This window comes from Heteronotia binoei, chromosome 21, assembly GCF_032191835.1.
Source record: "Heteronotia binoei isolate CCM8104 ecotype False Entrance Well chromosome 21, APGP_CSIRO_Hbin_v1, whole genome shotgun sequence".
Taxonomy (NCBI): domain Eukaryota; kingdom Metazoa; phylum Chordata; class Lepidosauria; order Squamata; family Gekkonidae; genus Heteronotia; species Heteronotia binoei.
In genome coordinates this window covers 195906454-195922481 of record NC_083243.1, presented here as the reverse complement: position 1 = coordinate 195922481, position 16028 = coordinate 195906454, and positions in this window count along the sequence as shown.

Below are 16028 nucleotides of genomic sequence, written 5' to 3'. Positions count from 1 at the left end.
ACAAATACAAGTTGATGGGGTGTGAACTGACAGAGACTGACCAAGAGAGAGATCTTGGGGTCGTGGTAGATAACTCACTGACAATGTCAAGACAGTGTGCGTTTGCAATAAAAAAGGCCAACGCCATGCTGGGAATTATTAGGAAGGGAATTGAAAACAAATCAGGCAGTATCATAATGCCCCTGTATAAATCGATGGTGCGGTCTCATTTGGAGTACTGTGTGCAGTTCTGGTCGCCGCACCTCAAAAAGGATATTAAAGCATTGGGGAAAGTCCAGAAAAGGACAACTAGAATAATTAGAGGGCTGGAACACTTTCTCTATGCAGAAAGGTTGAAACGCTTGGGACTCTTTAGCTTGGAGAAACGTCGACTGCGGGGTGACATGATAGAGGTTTACAAGATAATGCATGGGATGGAGAAAGTAGAGAAAGAAGTACTTTTCTCCCTTTCTCACAATACAAGAACTCGTGGGCATTCGATGAAATTGCTGAGCAGACAGGTTAAAACGGATAAAAGGAAGTACTTCTTCACCCAAAGGGTGATTAACATGTGGAATTCACTGCCACAGGAGGTGGTGGCGGCCACAAGCATAGCCACCTTCAAGAGGGGTTTAGATAAAAATATGGAGCAGAGGTCCATCAGTGGCTATTAGCCACAGTGTGTGTGTGTGTGTGTGTGTGTGTGTGTATATATATATATATATATAATTTTTTTGCCACTATGTGTCACAGAGTGTTGGACTGGATGGGCCATTGGCCTGATCTAACATGGCTTCTCTTATGTTCTTAAGTTATATGCTAAGTTGTCAAAATGTGAGTTCCACAAAACTGAACTCGACTATTTGGGTTTCAGAGTTTCTGGGCAGGGGTTGGCTATGGATCCCAGTAAGGTTCAAGCAGTACTAGATTGGGCTCCCCCGAAGACACATAGACAGCTCCAATCATTCCTTGGGTTCGCAAATTTTTACCATACCTTCATACCAGGGTTCGCTCAAATAATGTTGCCCCTCACTGAGTTTTTGAAAACAAAGGGGAAGGGTCCAGACTCCAAAAAAACGGGAGCGAAGCTAAATTGGACGCCGAAATGTCAGAAAGCGTTTATAAGCTCAAAAGCCTGTTCACAAGCGAGTCAGTCTTAAGCCACCCCAATGAATTGAAGCCTTTCATCGTGCAATGTGGCGCTTCCGACTTCACGATCGGAGCCATCCTCATGCAAAGAGATGAGGAGGGAAGGCTAAAGCCCTGTGCCTATATTTCAAAGAAATTTCCCCAGGAGCAGAGAAATTGGTCGGTGTGGGATAAAAAGGCTTTTGCTGTGACCTATGCTTTAAAGACATGGAGGTCATGGTTGGAGGGCACCAAACTGCCATTTGAAATTTTGACCGATCACAAAAATTTGGAGGTGCACACCGACCGTCGCAAACTCACTGAAAAGCAAATTAGGTGGGCGGGGTTTTTCTCTAAATCGATTTCGTACTGAAGCACATCCCAGGGACAAAAAATTCCTTTTGTGCCTCCCTCAGAACAATAGCCAAAAAGAAGAGGTAGTGGACTCCTTGATCTCCCCCTCTCAAGTAGCTGCCATGGTAACCACACAGTCAAAAGCAAGGCAGAATCTGCAAACAGAGAAGTGTGTGTGTGTGTGGGGGGGAACAGCTGGTCACAGAGACCGAAAAGGAAGGGAAAGACTGCCCGGGTGAAATACAAAAGGGAGCGGATGGGTTCTGGTATAAAGATGGCAAACTTTACGTCCCTAAGAGCCTCCACTCAGAGGTCCTGCAATTTTGCCATTCCAACAACCTAGCCGGGCATTTTGGTTATGTAAAGACACTGCATGTAATTAACAGGCAGTTCTGGTGGCCATCTATGAAAAAGGACGTTTCAGAGTTCGTGGCTTCTTGCCCCATTTGCTTAATGGCTAAGAGAAGAGGGGGGAAGCCCCCTGGGTTATTGAAGCCTCTAGAAACAGCCACAAGTCCTTGGTCTGTAGTGTCAATGGATTTCATAGTTGAACTACCAGCCTTGCAAGGAAAGACCGTAATTCTGGTAGTAGTGGACACCTTTTCCAAACAAGCGCACTTCATTCCTAGTTTATTTGTTTTCCCACCATATTGTGAAACTCCACTCCTTTCCCGATAAGATCATTAGTAACAGAGGCCCACAGTTCGTTGCCAACTTCTGGCGGGAGTTTTTGCAAACTAATGGGTATAGAACAGGGGTTGAGCTCAGTTTACCATCCACAGACGGACAGACACACGGAACGGATGAACGCGCTTTTAGAACAGTATTTACGGTGTTATGTGAACCACCAACAGTCTAATTAGGTGGACCTCTTTACCGTTTGCCGAATATGGTTACAACAACAGTGTGCATAGCTCAACCAAAGCTTCCCTGTTTCAGATTGTAAATGGGTATGAAGGCAAGCCTGTCCCCTTGTTGCCAGGGGGAGAGTGAGCCTGGGACCCCACCTCTTTCGAGCAATGGTGGGGCAAATTGGAGAATAGTTGGAAGGGAATCCAAGAGAACCTAGAAATGGCCAAGGAGCTTATAAAAAAACGTAGTTCAATAAACGTAGTTTTGTATCAAACCGGACTCATCATTGAAACCGCATGCTTGACATAATGAATATTATAATCTCTTGAGAAACCATGCCCTCTATTTAAACTAACAAAGCCAGAATGTTACCTAGATTTATGGCACTTTGCACCTACAACAGCAGTCTGCTTTTTATCACCCTCCAGTGTTTTTTCAGCCCTGTTTTGTCCTAACAATAACAAACACAGATCCCTATTTGTGATTCTTTTAATCTTCTAAAAGCATTCCCATGATTCTACACTGTCCACTTATATTAAGAATTGCTGCTTCCATTCCCATTTGTCTGATGAAGAACATACGAAAGGTTACATTCTGAATAAAACTTAGTTGGTCTTAAAGGTGGACTTGTCTACTGCTTTGTTCTGTTGCTTCAGACCAACACGGCTGCCTACTGGGATCTATCTACATGGAGTATCTTTAACAGTTCTTCATTAACCAAACAGCCAGGCTGTGAGACTTACAGACAAATTGGGCAGAAATAAGGAAAGGAAAAATGAGAAAGCAATAGCAAATAAGAGATGAAAGGGCTATCCTTTATTTATATTGATACTAGGAATAATGTGGGGAAAATACAATGGGTTCTAGAAAGAGGATCTGGATGAGTGCCCCCATCCCTGCTGTCTTCCCACCCACCCAAGTGAAGGCGTTCACCCCTCCCATCCTTGGTGTCTTCCCACCCCCCCACTCACCCACCCCTAAACCCCCCCCCAACCACCTCTTCCTCCAAACTACCCCACGCTCTTGACACTCCACTACTCCCCCACCTGTGACATTCATTCACCCCCACCCTTGCTGTCTTCCCACCCCCCCACTCACCCACCCCTAACCCCCCCAACCACCTCTTCCTCCAAACTACCCCACACTCTTGACACTCCACTACTCCCCCACCTGTGACATTCATTCACCCCCACCCTTGCTGTCTTCCCACCCCTGCCGCAGCTGAAACTGATGCAGGCTGCCCCCTCCCCACATGTGTGTGTCCCCATGTCTGTGGTGGCTCAAAGCCCCGAAACAGCCCCAGAATGGAGATAACAAAGAATTTTTATGGGATTTGTGGGGGCATGATGACAGTCACACAGACGCTGTGGGGACCAAAGCTGCTTACATAATTCTCCTCTCCCCCTTTTGATCTGCACAGGAACCCTGTGAGGTAGGTTAGGCTGAAAGCCTGTGACTGGCCCAAAATCTCTCAGTCAGCTTCCACAGCAAGAACCTCCAGGACCAGCATGAGAGAGAATGTGCGGGAGAGCAGCAGACAAGAGGGAGAATAGGAGAGTGGCAGGGGGGTAGTGAGGGGGAGAGTGGTAGAGCAGCAGACAAGAGGGGGGCAGTGGGAGAGAGAAGGGGACAGTGAAAGAGCAGCAGATAGAGAGAGGAGGCAGCGCAAGAAAGGGGGACAGTGAAAGAGTGACTGCAAGAGAGAGAGAGAACTGCAGCGCAAGAGAGAGGGGGACAGTGAGAGAGCTGGGACCAGGCAGGCTGGCTGCTAGAGGGAAGAAGCAGCCAAGTTCCACAGCCTTCCCCCCCCCACCACCAAATTTTTTAGCTCCCGTGCCCCTCCAACCAACATTTTCTGGCTATGGGCCTGGTCTGAGCCTTGTTCTGAAGCACTAAATGCTATGTCACACTGGCTGTTATAGGAGGACTGCTGCTCTCTCAAAGGCCAAAACAGGTCTGGAAAGGCCTTCCTTCACACCTTTTACTGACAGAACCAAGCTTGGAATACTATGGTTGCCTAGCAACTGCTACTGAGGGAAAACGGAAGACCTGGAGGGATGGGCCAATAGGATGTGAAGGCATAGGGTTCCCAAATCCCCCGCTAGGCCTGGAGACTCCAGATTTGGAGCCTCCTCCCCCCGCTGGCCATAAAAGGGAAAGCGGGGGGGGGAGGGAGGAGAACGGCAGCCAGAGCTCTTCCGTTTTCTCAGGCTGCTTCCCGCCCCCAGTCAGCTGGCCGGTGAAGGGAGGGGAGCCCAGCCACGCCCCCAAAGGACCATGTGCCTTTGCACCTCCGGAGGTGAGTGAGTTCTGTCCCCTGCATCAGATTTCCCAGAAACGGGGGGGGGGAGGGGGAGGGGGTGGAGAGGGAAACGTCTTCTCATAGGGTATAATGGGGAATTGATCTGGAGGTTTCGGGGGCTCTGGGGGAGCTGTTTTTTGAGGTAGAGGCACCAAATTTTCAATATAGTATCTAGTGCCTCTCCCCAAAGTATCCCCCAAATTTCAAAACGATTGGACCAGGGGGTCCAATTCTATGAGCCCCAAAAGAAGGTGCCCTTATCCTTCATTATTTCCTATGGAAGGAAGACATTTAAAAAGGTGTGCTGTCCCTTTAAATGTGATGGCCAGAACTCTCTTGGAGTTCAGTTATGCTTGTCACACTCTTGTTCCTGGCTCCGCCCCAATGTCTCCTGGTCCACCCCCAAAGTCTCCTGGCTCCACCCCCAAAGTCCCCAGATATTTCTTGAATTGGACTTGGCAACCCTATGAAGGCAGCTTCCCCAGACCAGCCACACAGGTGGCAACAGCAGCCTTTTTGTGTAGCCCAGCCCTCCTCTGGATGGCCACTGTCTGCCAGACCTGCTACCACCTGAGGAGAAACAGGCTTCACCTCCAGCCAAGGAAGACATGCCTGGGCTGGCGGGGTGGGGTGGGGACACCCAGGTGATGAAGGTTTGTGTGGAGAAATGCCTTGCCTCCTGGAGAGGTGGCAAGCTAGCTTTAAAAGTTTGTCTCTGAGCTCAGAGACAAGCAGGAAGGGGGGGAGGAATTTAGCCCCTGGCATTACAGCAGCATATGGGCTGCCTCTTCAGAGATGCTAATGGAACTACTTGAAGAGAAAATGGACACCCTTCTCCTCCAGGCAGGAAACAGAGTGCGGAGGGCATTGTGCTAGATCAGCCCCAGAGACTATCTCCAGAAATGAGCTGGAAATTTCCCAGTATGCATGGAGTTTCTCGGAATGCCTACCAGAAGGGGGCTTCCTGGGGACAACAGGAAAAGAAGCCAGAACGTGGGCAGACCAGGTAAGAAGAGATGAAGAGTGATGTAAAGTAGGTGGATTAATAAAAGTGCTTGCTCTGATGGGGGCCACTTCTCTCTTGGAGCTGGGACTGGAAAACATCAGACTGCTACTCTCCAGCCAGTAGCCAGCAGCCATATTTGACCATGTTGCTGGGCCTGGCTGGATGCTGGAAGCCTGAAGCAATGAGGTATCATTAGAACCTTTTTGTAATTTACTAAGCTTAGATGTGTCTGTTCTGCTTAAACATCTGGTAGGGCAAGTTTTTAAACCAGGGACAGAAGGGTGCATTTCAAACCATCTTTTATTTGATCTTCTGGTTGCTGATAGTGTGCTATGCTAAGATTATGCTTGTAACTTTTCACTTTTTAAAAATAAACCTTTTACTATTTTGAAGGCTGGCAGCAGTTCCCCAACTGCCATAGACCATGCTACTGTGAGAGGGGAGTCCCGGGAATGGGGAAGGCATGCAGTTGGCAAGGGTGCCAATTCTCCAGGGGTCTCCCAAAGAAGGACTTTGGTGTCTGTGATATCCAGGTGCTGGGTTACAGAGAACCTTGAGGTCAGTCTTCAGAACCAGAAAGGTGGATTGGGAGTCCTGTTCCTTTCAGTCAGGAATCCCCAAATTGAGCAGGTGGTGGCAGCATGCCCTAGTGGCAGGAAGAAGAATAGATCCCTCCAGGAGTTGGCAACCCAAGAGGGAACTCACGGGATTTGATCTGAAGGTCAAATTGGGCCATTTGTAAGGCTTGTATCTTATACTTTGACCAGATTTCTTAGTGATGTATGCTCCAGTGGTGTGCAAAAAAAATAAAATAATAAAATTCGGAACTAATCGGATTTGGAAATATACGGGGTCAAAATATTCGGAATACCATATATTTCCAAATACCGGTAATTGGAAAAGCCGTATATACGGTAGATATACGGCTATTTCTGAATATACGGCCCCATTATACCCTATGGACCATTGAAATCAATGGCAACATAGCACATAATCAGAGGCTACTGGGGGGCAGGGGGTTTGAGGGAGAGCCCCCCAAACTGCAGGGAACCCGCAGGGGACTCTTTCCTACAAAACCCCCAAGTCCAAAAAAGATTAGGCCAGAGGGTCCCTGTCTTTGTGTTTCTGAAAAGGCCCATTGCCACCAATGCTGAGGAAAGCACAATTAGCCACTTCCTCCACTATAATTGCTGTGGGAAAAGTGGCTCTGGCCAGAGGGGGGTTTGAGGGAGAGGCCCCAAAACTGCAGGGCAGCTTCAAGGGACTTCCCCACATGCAACCCCCCTGACCCAAAAAGGCTGCACCCATCTGTGGGCACCCCAAAAGGAACACTGCTCCCAGTGGTGAGAAAAAAACAATACGAGCCACTTCCCACACTGTAATTGTCATGGGGAAAGTGGCTCTGGGGAGCAGGGGGTTTTGAGGAGAGCCCCCCAAACTGCTGTGCAGCTTCAGGGCACTGTCCCACACAAGCTCGCAAGGCCAAAAAAAAATTGGACCAGGGGGTCCAATTCCTGGGGCACCCAAAGCCAAACCTAACTTCACACCAGAGAATCTCTATAGGACACAAATGCACTACATCATCTATCTACCCTATGAACCCTGCTGGCCTGGAACCAATATAAACCCAGTTGCCAACGCCAATGTCTCTGCCACATAAAAACACAATCTGCTTAAGGTCTGCTCTGCAGACCTGGCTGCAGCAAACCCAGAAACCAGCTCTCCAGCCCTGCCCCAAACAACGCGGGGAGAGCTAGCCAAGCACAACAGCATGCTGGTTCTGGGTCTCTCACCCAGATGCCAGCTTCCCTGCCACAGAACACGCAATCTACAGATGCCAGCTCTCCAGCCCTGCCCCAAACAACACAACTATCAAACAAGAGAAGCAGTGGACCACAGCTAGCTCCACATCATTCTGTATCTGACACAAAGCAAGAAGCATTTAGACTTACCTTGAGTGATGGATGGTTGGCTGGTCCAGACTCTTTTGCGTTACCCAGGGTGCACCATGAGGAGGCGAGCCAGAGTTGCACCCCAAATGAGGAAGATCACTGGGAGGGCCTCAGATTGTGTGAGAGGAAGGGAACCATTCCTTCTCTCTCAGCTCAGCAGCAACACACCAGCTATCAGTGTTCCATTAGAGGGACCTCAGCATTGGTATGGCTGCTGGCTGCCTGTCATCATCACTGGCACCTCCCTCTTTCTTCCTCCTGCCCCTGAAAAAAAAAACTGGGTTATCCTGGCTGGGCCTGTGGGTGCTGTCAGTTACAGTTGGGGGCTGCAGTGGCCCTTTCAGTATTATTAGGCATGTGTGGATGGGGACTGAGGAAATTTGGATTGCTTTGCAGATTTTAAACCAGCATTCACTTTTGGTTTGGGGATGGATGATGGATGGGGGGGAGGGGTGCACTGCCAATCAATTTGTGAGTGAGTTTTTGTGCGTCTTTGGATTCTAGTCTATGTTTAGTGGTAGAGCATTTTACAACCACCTTCCAAGCATGGACCCAGGGAGGATGCAGGCACAAGTAGGTGCTCACTTCATTCACTCTCAAAGTCTACGTTCAGAGAGCCGAACAGAGGCAAGTTGACCTTCAGGAAGACCAACTGCTCAGCTGTCCAGGGTTGCAGGCGATTGTGATGTGGGCAGACAATTCGCCCATATGCGTAAAGACACGCTCGCTCCGCATGCTCGTCAGTGGGCATGAGAGGAACGCCTTGGCCACAGAGGAGAGGGCCGGCCAGACCCCCTCCTTTGTGACCCAGTAGTCCAAAGGAGATGTTTCGTGTGACTTGTTGGGCTCCAAAAGATAGTTCCTCACCATTGCAGCACCCTTCTCCACTCTCAGGGGCCTACCACTCTCAGAGGGGTTAACGAGCCACCCGATGAGTGTCATCTTGGGAGTCTTCTTGCTGTGAGTCTGGTGGGAAAAACCAACCTAGCCGGGGAGGATGGGGATGAACAATAGTGGAAGGGGCAGATGAGCTGCTTCCAACCCCCTTCTCCTCAGCTACCAGTACTGGGCCCGCCCTTACTCTGTAGCGCTTGACCTTCTGGGAGAGCTCGTCTCACCAGCGATCAAGCTCCTTGGCCAGCTCTGTGATTGTGCCCTTAAGGCATGGGTCTAACATGGTCACCATCATGTAGACCTTATCCTGGGTGAAAGTCTGAAAGTGGGCCTCAAGCCCTTCCTGCATCCTAACAACCAGGGCCACACTGCTGGAAGAACTTCTGCATGGCGTTGAGTTGCCACTAGAAATGAGGCCAGGTCCTCACGGGCCATGTGGACCATGGGGACGACCAGTGCGATGCTCGCCGTGTCAGACAAGAGCATTTCTGTGTGGGTCTTGAAGGGCCCAAGAACCTCCACAGTCTGAGAAATAACCACCCAATCCTCTTGGGTGAGACAATTCTCATCCCAAAAGACCCTCGTCTCAGAGACAAAGGCATCCAGGGCTGCTCTCTGCTCCACCATGCTCTCCAGCATGGCTCAGGTGGAGTTCCAGTGTGTGCTGACGTCACTGATTAGACTGTGCCCTGGCATGCCTGTCAGTTTCTGTTTCTCACGCAGCAGATTCGAATCTGTATTGCTGTGTGAGAAGTGACCTGTGATGTGCCGACACTTGAGGATGGTGGCTCAGTGGTAGAGCATCTGCTTGGGAAGCAGAAGGTCCCAGGTTCAATCCCTGGCATCTCCAAAAAAAAGGGTCCAGGCAAATAGGTGTGAAAAACCTCAGCTTGAGACCCTGGAGAGCCGCTGCCCGTCTGAGAAGACAATACTGACTTTGATGGACCGAGGGTCTGATTCAGTATAAGGCAGCTTTATATGTTCACTTCTGGAGCAGAAGTCGGTATTCATGGGTCGCGGCTAGATACTGACGACCCTGGCTTTTCGTCTGGCCCAATGCATCCTTTACCATGAGGTAGAAAAGGTAGGCCACGCAAGGAAGGTGTTTTAGGTCCTGACGCTGGACAACCATCTTGATGTTGGAGCCACCGTCAGTCACCACGAAGCTCGTGGTGATGTTCCCGCTGCCTACCCAGCTCTCTAACTGCCATGAGAGGATGGCTCCAAGAGTGTCCACCATGTATGGTGCGTTGACTGCTTTGGCATGCAGCAAGGCCCAGCAATAGCCGGCCTGGCAGTCCTGATCCTGCCTGCCGTTACTGCCACCCCCACCCTGCAGCTCGCTGGGTTGGCACCAATGCGCAGTCAGGGACAGAAACCCCTTGAACTCATGTTGGGAGCTCCAGATACCTGAGGTGAAATGAGGGGTAGACGCAATCGCTTTGATGTAGAATATTAAATGCCAATGATTCGAACTGATCTCCATCAGTTCCAATGCCTGCCAAGTTGGAGTAACTCTGAAGTATCCAATAAATGCAACTTTGTTTTAAAATACCAAGTCTGCTTATTTGTGAGCTTCAATGAACCCCCACCTGACACTCTTGGCACACAGGTGCCACCCCCACCAAACATCTCAGGCAGAGATGACTGGCATCCCGGCCCTGTTGCAAAACTCTCCTGGAGAGCTCTGGAGGTAGTCGCGGTGGAACGGACTTCCTGGCTGGATGGTTTGGCTGTTTGGGCACCCCAGCACCAGCCTGCTTCTCTCCATTAAGAATAACTGCCTGGTGGTGCTTCCGCAGGTCGTTTCTCATCCCCCCTGGAGACAGGTGGGCAGGGACCTGCCCACGACTGATCCGAGCCCTGTACAGCTGGCACTGTGAATAGTGTGGATTCTCCATAAGTCAGAAATGCTTCCAGACTTTGGAGGTGTATAGATGCCCAAGCTGACTGGCAGCTTGGGTGTCTAGAGCCACCTCCTGTGAGGTGCTTGGGGCAGACACGTTGCGTCTCAGGGTGGCAGGAGGGGCTGGCCGCCGGGGGAAGTGGGCGGAGTTGGAGGCACCTCGTGTGTCTCCATTTCTTCCCCCTCCACCTCATGTTACCTCCTCTCCTGGCCATCACCTGAAGGACTGCTTGTGCTTGATGGAACCAAAGAAGGGGGCTGGTCCTCCTCAACCAACTTCTCCTCCAGCTCCTGCATGACACTCTGCACCCTCCTTGCGGTGATAGTTTTGGACAGAAAACTGTCCCCAAAGCTCATTTCCAAGGAGGGCTGCTCTTGCTGACCCTCTTCTGGCTGCTGAGGCTTCCCCTTACTGCCTAGTCATGAGGGAACAGCGCCACCTACCTCCTGCCAACAATGGTGGGAGGATATCAAGAAAGGCTCGGCGGCCATACAAGAGAACTTCGAGGGGGCTAAGAAAGACTATAAAACGTACTTTGACAAAAAGCACTCCCCAGAATGGGACTTTAAAGTAGGAGAGAGTGTGTTCTTGTCCACCAAAAACCTGCCTTTACCACAGACCTGCAGAAAGCTGGCGTATAAATTCTTGGGCCCATTCAAAATCAAAAGGGTGATAAATAAAGTGACTGTAGAGCCGGAACTGCCTAAAATGTTTAGTAAAATTCACCCTGTTTTCCATTGCAGCCTTATTTGCAAAGATCCTGGAATTACGTCATGGCACCCCCACCCTCAAGAGCCCACACCTATTCAAGTGAAGGGTCAGAGTCACCAGGAGGTGCAGGAGGTGCTAGACTCAAAAGTAAAAAGGGGGGTGTTGTACTATTTGGTCCGTTGAAAGTATTTCCCTCCAAGCTGTGATGAATGGGTCAAGTCGTCAGACCTATGCGCCCCCCTCCTCCTCAAAAGATTTTACCTACTGCACCCAGACAAACCTCGAGCAAGAGCTTAGGGGGGGCAGTATGTCAGACTTGTCCCGCAGTCCCTTGACCACAGCCTCCACCTCTCTGCAGACCACCACACAGAACTTATGGGCCACCTTGTCTTCCTCCTCCTTCAGGGCTGGGGCCTCCGGATCCCTCTCCCCTGGATCAGGATCTCCGTCTGGTAGGGGAACGACCACGATGTTATTGATCTCCTCCGGCTCTGCCGGTCCCGGGTTATTGCCCCCTTTGTTGGCCATCTTTACCCGGCGCATGTGTTGGGTTAGAATGGCCTCTCTCCGCACCAGTGCCTTGTCCATTGTGGTAGTGGAGGTTCATGGCTGCCACTGTCGGGGGGTGACCAGGACCTGTTGGATCTGGAGAGCCTAGCCTGTTCCTCTCCGGGCATCCAGTACATGCCACGGTACTGTCAAGTCTGCTTCAACTCTGGTCAAGCCTGTGAGTAAACTTTGGTTCAGGAGAAATGTATCCTGGGTAAAGCCATACTGTATGCCAATGCTGCTAGCCTGAATGCTCCTCACCTCCCCCCCTCCTTTCCTTTGTTATGTAGTGTTGCTTTGAAATGGGAATTTGGGAAAGAGATTACGGTGCCTTCTCAGACAGAGTGTCATGGGAGGATGGGAGCTTGAAAGACACTCAAGGCCGAGCGAAGTAGTAACATCAATGTGTGAATGTGCCCTGCATAGATTGCCCCTCCCTAAAGAATCCCTTTGATGTATACCTTATATGCTTGCTCCTATTGTATACTCGCCAGTCTTTCAATCTTACAGTAGTCGAGAATCATGATAACAATAAACTAGAAACTTTGTATCAACAAAGGTCTCATTATTGAATCAGCCGACTTGACATTTTGAAAGACTCCCTTAGGAGTTCAAACTTTTCGGCAACTTTAAAGCCTCATGGCTGAACAGATTCCGGACAACGGAGAACTCCCACTCGACCTGGAAGGGGCCGAGGCACCGTGGCACGTCCTAGACTCCAGGAGGGCTGCGGGGTCCCCCCCTCGTTTCCAGCTGGTGATTACCCCTCGGCAGTATCAACCGCAGACCTCAGCCTATCACCCCCATACGGATGGACAGACAGAGAGGGTGAACGGGGTGCTGGAACAGTATTTAAGATGCTTCATTAACCAGCGCCAGTCCGACTGGGAGGACCTGCTCCCCTTCGCAGAGTATGGTTACAACAATGGGGTGCACAGCTCTACTAAAGCCTCCCCCTTTTTCACGGTGTTTGGATACGAAGGGAAGCCGCTTACCCTACTACCCGGGGGGGGGGAGAGAACCAGGGGACCCCTTCAGCCTTTAAGCAATGGTGGGAAGGGCTGAGCCGCAGCTGGCCGGCCATCCAAGAAAACTTGGAGGCTGCGAAAGAAACTTATAAGAAGCAGTACGACAAATCTCATGTTCCGGCTTGGGATTTCAAAGTCGGTGACTCTGTATATCTATCAACCAAGAACCTACCTCTCACACAGCCATCTAGGAAACTAGCTTGTAAATTCCTAGGGCCCTTCAGAATCAAAAGAGTAATTAATCCCGTGATGGTGGAGCTAGACTTGCCCCCTGCCCTTGGTAAAATCCATCCTGTATTTTATTGCAGCCTACTGCGTCGGGACCCCGGGTCTTCGAGTTGGCATCCTCATCCACCAGGAGCCCTCCTGTCCCAGAAGGGCAACCAAAGCTGCGCAGTTCAAGAGGCCCGGGACCGTAGAACCCTCCAACCTTCACTGCGGCCTCTGGCTGTGGAGGGGGCTTAAGGGGGGCAGTATGTCAAGTCTGCTTCAACTCTGGTCAAGCCTGTGATTAAACTTTGGTTCAGGAGAAATGTATCCTGGGTAAAGCCATACTGTATGCCAATGCTGCTAGCCTGAATGCTCCTCACCTCCCCCCCCTCCTTTCCTTTGTTATGTAGTGTTGCTTTGAAATGGGAATTTGGGAAAGAGATTACGGTGCCTTCTCAGACAGAGTGTCGTGGGAGGATGGGAGCTTGAAAGACACTCAAGGCTGAGCCGGGCCTGAGAACGAAGTAGTAACATCAATGTGTGAATGTGCCCTGCATAGATTGCCCCTCCCTAAAGAATCCCTTTGATGTATACCTTATATGCTTGCTCCTATTGTATACTCGCCAGTCTTTCAATCTTACAGTAGTCGAGAATCATGATAACAATAAACTAGAAACTTTGTATCAACAAAGGTCTCGTTATTGAATCAGCCGACTTGACAGGTATGGGCGCCCCGTCTTCAGGATCGGGAAGCTCACCGCCTCCTGGAATCTTTTCAGCCATTCGGTTACAAAGTAGCCAGTGCGGTTAAGCTTCAAAAAAGATTCTTCTCAAAATGTCAAGCATGCAGGTTCAATGACGAGTCGAAGTTGCTACAAAGACTACGTTTATTGACAGACCGATACTTTGGCTCAAGCTGTGGCTTGAGAAGAATGAAACCAATACATTGATACACAAGTTTTAAGCTACACTTCAATGGGATTCCTACGGGGAGAGGAAGCAGGGGAGCATTCACACATAGAATATCAAAACTACATACATTCCCAGGGCGTTATCAGGCATTCGGCCTTGCATTGCCCAGATGGCTCATCCTCCCACAGGAGGATTCATGGGAAGGTGTTGATTGCTTTGTTCCTTCTAATTAACAGTCATAAAGCAAAGAGGAGCCAGGAAAGAATAATAAACTAGCAGCATTTGGTTCTCTAGGATCTTACCCAGGCCTGCTTTTGTCAGACCATAAACCCATCAGTTATTGATCAGAATGAGCCATGCTTGACAACCAGCAAATAAGCAATAGTGCCATCCCCAGCTATACTTGTCAGGCACCTGTTCTTGACACACCCTCTAAATGGCAAAACTCATAGGGACAATAATCAAGTAAAAGAGAAATATCCGAGTAAGGTCTTTTAAAATAATTTTTGATTCTAACTTTCGATTAAGGCAATAGCCATATAAGCAGTACTAAGATAGATAGATAGATAGATAGATAGATAGATAGATAGATAGATAGATAGATAGATAGATAGATAGATAGATAGATAGATAGATAGATAGATAGATAGATAGATAGTTTTAATCTTGTATACATCCCATTAACCTCAGTGGGCTTGCATCAGTTTAAGTTCAAATTCTTGGGTTTAAATTGTTTGTGAATTAGGTTGTAAAACACTCCATGTATTCCCATTAAAAATGTTTAATGAAAGTGGAAGATCCAGAAAAAAGAAGCTTCATGAATTCTTTCTCAGTAGCATTTTCAGACTTCAGACACACCTTTAACCCCCACCTGAAACACGTAAGCCAAATAGGTCAGCTTTTTTTTGTTGTTCTTTCTCTGTCAATTCTTCTTTTTTGTTCTGTTCTTAAGTTTGCTCCCTTTATCCTTCTCTCTTTCTTTCTCTGCTTCAGCAGTAGAGAAACTGCTTTGCATTCAGAAGGTTCTAGGTTCAATCCATGACCTTGAAAGTCCTTGCTCTTCTGCCAAGTCAGAGTGGAAAATACTGATAGATGAATAGTCTGAATCAGGGCCAACCCATGGGTTGTGGCACCCTAGGCAGCCCCCTCCCTGCAGCCAGTGCTGGCCCAAAGGTGTGTGGCTCTTCAGGCAGGTGTCCCCCCACTGCTGTTGCCCTGTGCCCCCCCACGGCACTGCAATGCAATACCACACTCCATTGCACCCTCTCCATGCTGTGAGGCAGCAGTGGCACCCCCTTCCCATCCCTTCCTTTTGCTCCCCCCGACGTGTTCACAGCTCGACGCAGGTGAACCTTATCTTAGAATGACTGGGCTGAAATGAAAGCTTGGCTCCCCCCTCCTTTCTGGAACTGGAAGGGAGGGGGAGCCAAGCCTTCATTTCAGCCCGGTCATTCTAAAGCTAAGGCTCACCCATGTTGGGCTGTGAACGTGCAGGGGGGCGGGGGGCAAAGGGAAGGGAAGAGGGTGCCGCCGCCGCAGCCGCTGCCTCTGCCTCCTCGCTGCACACTGTGATTGCGGTGGTGGGGCAGGGAAGAGAAAGGGGAAGGGAAGGGGGTACAGCCGCCGCCTTACCACATGCTGTGATCACGGCAGCAGGGAAGGGAAAGAAGGGGTGGGCGGCAGTGGCGGTGGTGGCGGGGGGGAGGTGAAGGGAAGGGGGCAGGTGGTGGCAGCAGCAGTGGTGGGTGGCAGTAGTGGCCAGTGAGCGGAGGAGGCAGGCAAACTAGATGCTTTCCTGGGACACCAGGAGGGGGTGGGGAGCCCAATTTGGCACATACACCCTCCTGGCACCCTAGGCAATCGCCTAGTTTGCCTAGTGGGCGAGTCGGCCTTGGTCTGAATCATGATAACGCAGATTTGTGTATACATTTTCTCCTTTCCTCTTTAAGAAATAAATAAATTATAATGTTGGCCCTGATTTCCATCATACACCAGCTGAAAATCCTTGTAATGCCCTAGATCATAAACGTTACTATTTCATGATCTGCCATGTTATTTCCATTACTGGAAGGTATTATCTGAAGAACAACAAAAGGACCATGACCTCTATATACTTTCCTTCTGAGAACCTAAACATCACTTTTCAAATTGCAAACACCTCACTGAAAGCTCCTTCATTCTTTTGTAGAGTCTTGTGAAGATCACTATATTAAGTGCCATCCGGCTAATTTTACCGCTTTTAGG